We start from the raw sequence: 10195 nt of genomic DNA on the forward strand, positions 1-10195 counted from the left end.
TATCAATTGTAAAGTATAAAGATATTTCTCCATGTCTTACAACTTCAAGGTCACCATACCCAAATGCTTAAGATAGAATTCGCCTCAACTCTACTCCTCACAGCTTCCATTCAAGTTCTCACTCAGATCTTAAGGTTTAGTCTCTCAACAACATATATGAGTGAAATTATGTAAAGGGAATCAAAATTCTCACATATGAAATCTGAAATGGGAGCACAGTTTCTGAGTAGATCTCATGAAATGAATCAAATGCTAAGAATATAGATAACACACACACTTACCATCACCCATGAATACATCCTCAATGATCAGCTAGGTCTTTCTCAAGATTGTAATGCAAGGCTTAGGGTATAGGTTATGAAAGAATTGATATGAAATACTAGAGTTTGGGGTATACCAAAGTGTCCTTGAGGATCATGCTCTTCACTGGCATTTGTCTTCTTTTGTTTTTAGCGTCCAGGCCCTATGCCTTATAATGCGGAGATTTGGGACTTGTATCCACTTTAATTCTCTTCCTTTTTTTTTTTTTTTAACTTTATTTTTGGAAACAACTTCAACATAGGTGCCCTCGGTACACGCCACAATCTTGTTCTATAACTCAATCTATCCTTAGTCTTCATCACATTGGTATTCCCCAAACTATAAGGTATGGCTTGTAATGGGCTAGAATGGGTAGAGTATGGTGTGGGTGATGAAAGAATTAGGCTAAAGTGTTTGGCTGCAACAAGGGTGAATGGAGCACACAAATGGGTAGGATTTAAGCCTTTTAGTAGTTAAAACATGCATAGCCTAACATCATCTCATTGAGTTCATTCATGAATGATACTAAACACATGGTATCTGCAAAGGAGAGTAATTCTTAGTATCCAAACAAAATAGAAGTAATGAGATCATTTAAAGTGAAATTGAAAGAAAAAGATAGGAGTAGAAACACTTTAAACCCTCTCAAAGAAGCAATTAGGCTCAAAATAACTCACTAGGGTAGTCTCCACTATTCTTCTTCCAGAATTTGAGTATGGTACCTCCATGATCATAATTTCAAGAGTTAAAGCTTTATACATGACAACAAGATGCAACACTTTTTCTTAGCAACCCAATCGTTTGTTTTCAAACATAGCCCTCATATACATTCATATTAGCAAGCAAAAACACACTTAACCAAACAAAAACACAAAAACAAACAACCCAAAAACAAACCTTCCATCCCACAAATACCCCCAAACCTAACCTAAACATTGTCCTCGATGTTTAAAATTTTATGCAATGCAAGTAGGCAAGGAATATGGAATAGTAACAAAATAAACACAACATAAAGAAAGAACACAAACCACACTAGGTTGCCTCCTAGCAAGCGCTTTATTTAATGTCTAGGCAAGACATGGTAGCTTGTTCATGGTGTTGCAAATTCAAGGACATCTACGACTTGATACACTTGCTCTTCCTCTACTTTCTCCAAATATGGTTTCAATTGCTGCCCATTGACTTTAAAAGAGGTGCCATTCTTCATGTTCTCTATCTCCACAGCTCCGTGGGGAAATGTTTGTAGCACTTTGAATGGTCCCACCCACCTAGACTTCAATTTACCTGGAAAAAGTCTCAAACGTGAGTCATACAAAAGTACTTTCATACCTTGGTAAAACTCCTTCCTTAGGATGGCCTTGTCATGATAGAGCTTAGTCCGTTCCTTGTAGATTTTGGCATTCTCATATGCCTCATTTCTAAGTTCTTCCAACTCATTAAGTTGGAGCTTCCTTGCTATTCCAGCATCCTTGTAATCAAAGTTGAACTTCTTGATGGCCCAATATGCACGGTGTTCAAGCTCCATTGGCAAATGACAAGCTTTCCCAAACACAAGGCGATAAGGACTCATGCCAATGGGGGTCTTGTATGCTGTTCTATATGCCCACAGTGCATCATTTAACCTTAATGACCAATCCTTCCTTGTAGGGCTCACAGTCTTCATCAAAATGTTCTTGATCTCCCTATTGCTAATCTCCACTTGTCCCGAGGTTTGAGGATGGTACGGGGTTGCCACTTTGTGGTTGATGTTGTACTTCTTCATCAAGGATTCAAAGGGTTTGTTGCAGAAATGGCTGCCACCATCACTAATAATAGCTCTTGGGGTTCCAAACCTACAAAAAATCACATCTTTAAGAAAATTCAACACAACCTTATGATCATTAGTTCTTGTAGCAATGGCTTCAACCCATTTGGATACGTAATCCACTGCCACTAATATGTATAAGTAGCCAAAAGAGGATGGAAATGGTCCCATAAAATCGATTCCCCAAACATCAAAGAGCTCCACCACCAAAATGTTGTTCAATGGCATCTCATTTCTTCGGCTAATGTTCCCCATTTTCTGGCACCTATCACACTTAGAACAAAAATCAAAAGCATCCTTGAACAAAGTAGGCCAAAAGAAACATGATTGTAAGACTTTTAGAGATGTCTTTTTGGCACCAAAATGTCCTCCACATGCCAATGTATGGCTGAATGTTAGAATGCTTTGTTGCTCACTCTCTGGGACACATCTCCTAATGATTTGGTCAGGGCAATATTTGAACAAATATGGTTCGTCCCAAACGTAGTGCTTTACCATGGCAAGGAACTTCTTTCTTTCCTGAAAAGAAAGGTCATTTCTCATTATACCACAAGCAAGATAATTAACAAAATCCGCATACCATGGTTCTTTTTCTTGAACAACAAGGAGTTGTTCATCTGGAAATGATTCATTTAGGGGCAAAGGTTGTCCAACTCCATGGTTTTCATTAAGCCTGGACAAATGGCCAGCCACAACATTATCACTGCCCTTCTTATCTCGAATTTCCAAGTCAAACTCTTGTAGTAAGAGTATCCATCTAATCAATCATGGTTTAGCATCCTTCTTTGTCATCAAGTACCTAAGGGCTGCATGATCAGAAAACACAATAACTTTAGATCCCACAAGATATGACCTAAACTTTTCTAAGGCAAAAACAACAGCAAGCAACTCCTTTTCAGTTGTGGAATAGTTAAGTTGAGCATCATGCAGAGTTCGGCTTGCATAGTAGATCACATGTGGAAGCTTGTTCACCCTTTGCCCTAAAACTGCACCAATAGCATAGTCAGAGGCATCACACATTAATTCAAAAGGTAAAGACCAATCTGGTGCCATAATAATAGGGGCTGAGGTTAATTCATATTTCAAAGTATTGAATGCATCCATACAAGCTTTATTAAAATGAAATGCAACATCTTTAGCTAACAGATTGCATAATGGACGAGTGATCATTGAAAAGTTCTTAATGAAACGACGATAAAAACCCGCATGTCCCAAAAAACTTCTTACTCCCTTCACAGTGGTGGGGGCTACCATATTGGTGATGACGTCAATTTTGGCTTTGTCCACCTCCATTCCTTTGCTAGAGATTACATGTCCCAACACAATTCCTTGTTTCACCATAAATTGGCACTTTTCCCAATTGAGAACCAAATTTGTTTCCTGACATCTTTGAAGTACTAAAGAGAGATGGTTAAGACATTCATCAAAAGAGGAACCAAACACTGAGAAGTCATCCATAAATACCTCAATGAATCTTTCTACCATGTCAGAAAAGATGGCCAACATGCATCTTTGGAATGTTGCTGGAGCATTGCAAAGTCCAAAAGGCATTCTCCTATATGCAAATGTGCCAAAGGGGCAAGTAAAGGTTGTTTTCTCTTGATCCTCCGGAGCAATTGCAATTTGATTGTAACCTGAGTAACCATCCAGAAAACAATAATGTGAGTAACCTGCCAATCTCTCAAGCATTTGATCTATGAAAGGCATAGGAAAGTAATCTTTTCTAGTGCTAGAATTCAACTTCCTGTAATCGGTGCAAACACGCCAACTGGCCGTGGGCTTTGTGGGCACAAGCTCATTGTTTTCATTCCTCATCACAGTGATTCCCACCTTCTTAGGCACCACCTGAATAGCACTCACCCATTTGCTATCAGAAATGGGATATATGATCCCCACATCTAACAATTTCAACACCTCATTCCTAACAACTTCCTTCATGTGTGGATTGAGCCTTCTTTGTGGTTCACAGGTTGACTTTGCCCCTTCCTCCAAAAGAATCCTATGCATGCACATGGTAGGGCTTATTCCCTTGATATCTGCAATAGACCAACCAAAAACTGATTTGAACTCTTTTAACACCCTAATGAGTTTATCTTCTTCATTTGGGGTGAGATCAGAAGCTATGATAATTGGAAGACTTTCAAATTCAGCTAGATATGCATATTTTAGATGTGGTGGAAGTGGTTTAAGTTCAAGTTTTGGTGCCTTAACAGTGGAAGGAGTTAGATGTGACATTGATGATTCTAAAGGCTCTAAAAGAGGTAAAACATTCAAAGGATACAATGCTAATGCTTCCAAAGCAGCTACTTCTTCCATGAGTGCATCTTCTTCATCAAACTCATCTTGAGATTGACTCAAAACAGTTTGTAATGGTTCATTCGATTGTGCCTGCAAGAACTTAGAGAATACAAGTAAATCAAGCACATCAATGGCATGACAATCAAGAGATGAAGAAGGATGAGAAAGAGATTCAAACACTTTGAATTGAACTGTCTCTCCTAACACTGTCATAGTGAGGAGTCCATTTTGCACATCAATGATGGTCTTGGCCGTGGCCATGAAAGGTCTCCCAAGCAATATAGGCAACTCACGATCATGTATAGGAGCTTCTTCCATGTCCAACACTACAAAATCTGCAGGCAAGATTAGTTTATCAACTTGAACTAGAATATCTTCTACTATACCTCTTGGATATTTCACGGATCTGTCTGCAAGTTGTAATGAAATGGTGGTGGCTTTCAAATCTCCCAAACCTAGTTGAAGGTACACGGAATAAGGCATTAAGTTGATGCTAGCACCCAAATCAAGCATTGCCTTCTCTACTTTCTTGTCCCCTATGGTGATGTTGATAGAGAAACTTCCTGGATCCTTGAGCTTTGGTGGAAGTTTTCTTTGCAAAATTGCACTCACATTCTCAGACACCACTACCTTCTCATGTGGTCCATACTTCCTTTTGTAGCTGTTTAACTCCTTGAAGAACTTCCCATATGCTGGCATGTTCCTAATGACATCAAGCAAAGGTAAGTTAACATTCACTTTGCTTAGTATATCAAAAATTTCCTTAAATGACTTATCCTGCTTGCTCTTGGCAAGTCTTCCAGGGAATGGTATTGGTGGAGTGTAAGGTTTCTCGGCCTTGTGAAGATTTGGTGCTTCAAATGAGGAAGTAGCATGGCTTGGTTCCTCATTTGGTTTCTCATTGTCTCCTTGAGTAACACCTGCATTCACATGATCATATTCATTAGTAACTTCATTGCCAACTCTATTATCAATAACCTTACCACTTCTAAGTGTAGTGATTGCTTTGGCTTGCTCTTGGTTCCTTTGGAGTATCACGGGTTGGCTTGGGAACTTTCCAACTTCTCTTTGGTTCAAGGCATCTGCAATCTGCCCCAATTGTGTCTCCATTTTGATTAGAGCTGCTGAATGTTGTTGGAGAGTGCTATTTGTGGAATGTTGGAATTGCAAGGTGTTTTGGGCTAACAACTTAACCGTATCCTCAAGAGTAGTGGCAGGTTTTGGTTGGAAATTTTGGAATTGATTGTTGTTCTTCCATGAAAGGTTGGGGTGATCTCTCCAACTTGAGTTATATGTATTGGAATACACATCATTCCTTGGCCTTTGATTGTAAGAATTCATGAGGTTCACTTGCTCTTGGACATACTCGGGATAAGCCTCCCTAGATGGACATTGATGAGTAGGGTGGCTTGGTATGTTGCAAATGGCACACACCTCATTTGCTTTTGGCACCATGTTGAGCACGGATTCAATCTTCCTTTCTAGGTTAGCTACCTGCAACAAAAGATCATGATTAGAGCTTGTTTCATAGACTCCAACTTTCTTACCCCTTAAATCTTTGTGTTGAGCATTAGACCCCAACATCTCATAAATGTTATATGACTCTTGAGCATTCTTTTTCTTCAATGCTCCACCTGCTGCATTATCAACAGTTGATTGACACGTTTGGGTTAGTCCATCATAGAAAATTTGCATTTGTAAGTGAAAAGGTAACCCATGGTGTGGACATTGCAGCAAGAGGCCTTTAAAACGCTCCCAACACTCATTGAAAGGTTCTCCATCATCTTGTTTGAAGTTGAAGATTTGTCCCCTTAATGTGGCTGTCTTTTGAGTGGAAAAGAACTTCTCCAAGAACTTCTTAGCCACGACATCCCATGTGGTGAGGGAACCTGGTGTTAGGGTCATCAACCAACTCTTGGCCCTATCTTTCAAGGTGTAAGGAAACACTCTCATCCTCAAATTTGCTTCACTTACTCCTGCAAAGGTAAACCACTCACAACATTGTAAAACTCTTTAATATGAGCTAAAGGGTCTTCATTAGGTAAGCCATAAAAAGAGGGAAACATATGGAAATGAGAAGATTTAAGATCATAGTTTCTAGCTTCTGTGGGCAGCAAGATGCATGAAGGTGAATTTGGTATGGTTGGTTGAGCAAAGTCCTCTAAAGCTCGAAGCTCATCTTGATTGCCCGCCATCTCTTCTTCTCTTTCCCAATTAAGTTGCTCAGATCCTTTACTTGTTGAACTAGGTGAATTCCCTTCCTCTTCTTCACGGATAATGGAAGAACTTGATGGCACAAAGTTGTCCAAAGTGTGGCCCTTTAACCGTTCAATTCTTTGGCCTAACTCAACAAGTCTATTTGACATATACTACCTGAAACAAAGTAACACAAGTTTGAATGAAAATCAAGAATCTACCTACAATGAAAAGAACAAAGTTTAAATAGCAAACAAGCAATTACAAGGGACTGAAATCAGTCCCCGGCAACGGCGCCATTTTTGTTGAATAATTTCCTTCCTAATGCTAGAATACGTTTAGTATAATGACACAAGCAAGGGTGTCGAATCCACAGGGACTAATTGGACCTATATAATTACTTGTTTTGCAAGAACTCTATGAAATGAATCAAACTAATCAAATTAGGCAGCTTTGTTGTTGTAACTTGAAAACATAAGAAAATGAAGTAAACACAAATAAGTGAATCAACAACTAATAAAATGGGATAGTACCAATGGAAATGAAGCTAGGGATTCGGTTTCACCATTGCTAAACCAAATCCATGTTTGTTAAATCAGTTTATACTCAGTCATCTACCTATTTCTTGAGTTTGGTTTACTTGGATATGATCAACCATATGATCTGTGGATTTGATCAAATGTCTCTAATCAAGAACCTAATTGTGATGTGCAACTTTGGTTCCTAATCAAGAGTATGTAATGCACAAGAAACCTTCATAAAACCAAAGGGAATCACTCGGCAGGATGTTTGCCAAACATTCCTTTCATTCATTCACATATCCACCAAGATTATGCATGATGTGTGCTTTAATCTTGGCTAAACAACTTGTGATTAATTCAAATGATGATCAAACATTAAAATCAACACACTAAGTCACCATTAAATCAGAGAATGAAACAAGAAGTAGATAGACAAACTGAGCATTCTGAAATAACTACATGGCAATCTTGCAAGGCTACATCGAATCCCTAGAGGAAGATTAGTTACACTTCATGTTTACAAAGGTTTGACATAAAAATAAATAACATGAGTGAACATAGAATTAAGAAGAAGAAACCCTTGAAGTAAAACTGATGTCGAATTCCTTGAAGAGTGCCTTTTTGTGTTGGTTCTCCAATTGTGATGTAAATGAAGGTAGATCGGCTATGGTTGAATGATGTCTGCCAATGGGATAGAAATGGACAGAGAATGGAGTGGAAATGGAGCGGCTATATGTGTGAATAATGGACTGAATGAAGAACCCCTTGTTGTGTGAAGTGTGCCTAGTTTTATAGGAAGGAATGTGGCTGCCAACATTCAGATTGGATCTGGATCTGCACATGTGAGATGGAAGTGCATAAATGAGCTGGAATTGATGGGTTTCTGAGGTGGTGGACGCACGGCACTAGGGAAATATGCATGCATTTGGCTATTTTAATTGAACATGCATGTGTATTGGCTGCAAAGCTGAAATGGACACCCTGGAAAGGGTATGAAAGTGCACGGCATAGGCAAGAGGGAGCTGGAATTGTATGGAATGATGGGATGAATGCATTTCTGGAATGATGGATGCACGGCATGGGCAATGTCCAAGCATGTGGTTTATTTAATTGAGATGCATGTGGATTTCTGCAAAGATGAAGTGGAGAAAGGTAATGGGATGCACGGCCAAGTTGTGAACATGCATGTGAATGCATGTTTTGGTGTTTAGAAGTGCATAAGTGAGCTGGAACCACATGGGATTTGCACGGCATGATTGTGTTTGTTGGTGGAAATATGGCTGAATGGTTTAATTAATGGGAGTGGGTGTTTTTGGTGCAAAAGGGAGCTGGACAAGGCAAAGGAATACACGGCACAAGTTATGTGGAATAACAAGGTGCCCGCATGTTTTTGCTTTGTTTAGAACCACCCCATGTGACTCCAATGCACCACTTTCCTAATCACATCTTCTCTTGAATTTCAGCAGCCACATTAGTCCTAGATTCCTCATTTGGACTTCAAATTAATTCCCAAGAATGCTTTCCACGTTTGGAATAATGCTCAGCTACCAAAAGGAATGTTTTTACTTCATTTGCCTTCCCATTGATCCAAATTCACCCTTGGCTGCACACTAACACCAAATAATGTAAAATGCAACTAGTTTAATCCAAAACAATCACAAAGACGCCAAATAAGGAAGATATAAATGCATGCAAAATGTGACTTATCAAGATTGGAGAAGAAATGAGTGACCTTGAGGAAGTAAGATTGCTAGATGTTTTCCTCAAGGATGGCCGGCCACTTCTAGAGAGAAAGGAGAGTTTGTGTTTCTCCAATTTCCCCAAAAACAACCCTTAATGAATTTTGGCTATTAAGTCACACTTATACCTTAATTCATTTGAGTGGCAAACTTGTAAATAAGTCAAAACCCACTCTTTCTCTAACATGGCCGGCCTTAGGGATTTATTGGGCTATTTGGGCCTTTGTGAATCATTATTCATTAAGTTGTCATACAACTTAAGTCAATGGACTTGACGTTCGAAGCCCATTGGGCCTTAAGGTCCAAAACCATCCCGAGGTCTTTTAACGAACTTATTCGTTTGATTAATAATCATATTAATTAATCCTTGCCATAAATAATTAAACCATTTAATTATTCTTACTCATCTCCGTTGAATCTTCAATCTCTACCTTACACGGTGTACGATCCATTAGGTTCCTTTTAGCGAGGCAGTGGGCGATTCAAACTCTTTCAAATCGATTGTGAATTGAAACTTACTTTCAATTCTCCCGTTAGTGATAATACACTTTTAGGGCTTCCACAAACCATGGTTGACGCCTAGCAGCATGTCATGGTTACCCAAGCTAATCAGAAGAGGTGGAGAACCTATTCAGTTTTAGGATTACAAATGCAATACGGTCTTTCTCTAATACAATACTCTCGACCACATTGTTTGGTTTGATAGTTTATTCATGTCTACTATCCAATGTGAGTCTTGTGCTTATATGATTACCTTGAACGTGATTCGGAACACATTCCTAAATCTCATTCATACTTTGGCCAAAGATTCAAAATCATATCATAGAGTATTCTCCCTCAAACAGTTTGAAGGTTAGAGATCCCTTGTTGCGCATTCACTTGCCTCCATGGCTAAGTGGCTTAACCCCAACGATGCCATGGACACCCTCCTGATGGAGTGACTTTGACATAATCAAAGATTAAGGACCTAACCACAAGACAACTGTGATGCCTCAGGTCAAAAGACTAATTTGCATTATCCCAACCATGAGTTCTCATGTAACATGAATATGAGAACTCTTCGTTGATCGTGTTCAGTGAACTCATTCTCTATTGAGCACCTACGTACTTGTCTTGATGTCACACACACCAATGACTCGAGACTAGTCACTCTCCCTGAGAGAAGACATAGCACGTACTGATCTTAACGGACTGTCAATGCCCAATTGACAATCCTATGATCAGGAACGTTTAGGATGTGTCAACGAAAGAATGGTCTCATGAATCTAACTTCTTTAGATCGCATTCTTCCAATCACATATTCCTTGGACTTATCATTTAAGCATATAACATTTATA

At 39.1% G+C, this 10195-nt stretch overlaps 1 pseudogene; it reads left to right on the forward strand.

Moving 5' to 3' along the window:
* Nucleotides 1–6113: 6113 nt before the first annotated feature.
* Nucleotides 6114–6224, forward strand: LOC125480084 (annotated as a pseudogene).
* The last annotated feature ends 3971 nt before the right edge of the window (nt 6225–10195 follow it).

Source organism: the organism of the source record quoted next, unplaced genomic scaffold (assembly GCF_019419815.1).
Source record: "Pyrus x bretschneideri cultivar Hongxiangsu unplaced genomic scaffold, Pyrus_bretschneideri_v1 Contig31, whole genome shotgun sequence".
In the NCBI taxonomy this organism is placed as follows: domain Eukaryota; kingdom Viridiplantae; phylum Streptophyta; class Magnoliopsida; order Rosales; family Rosaceae; genus Pyrus; species Pyrus x bretschneideri.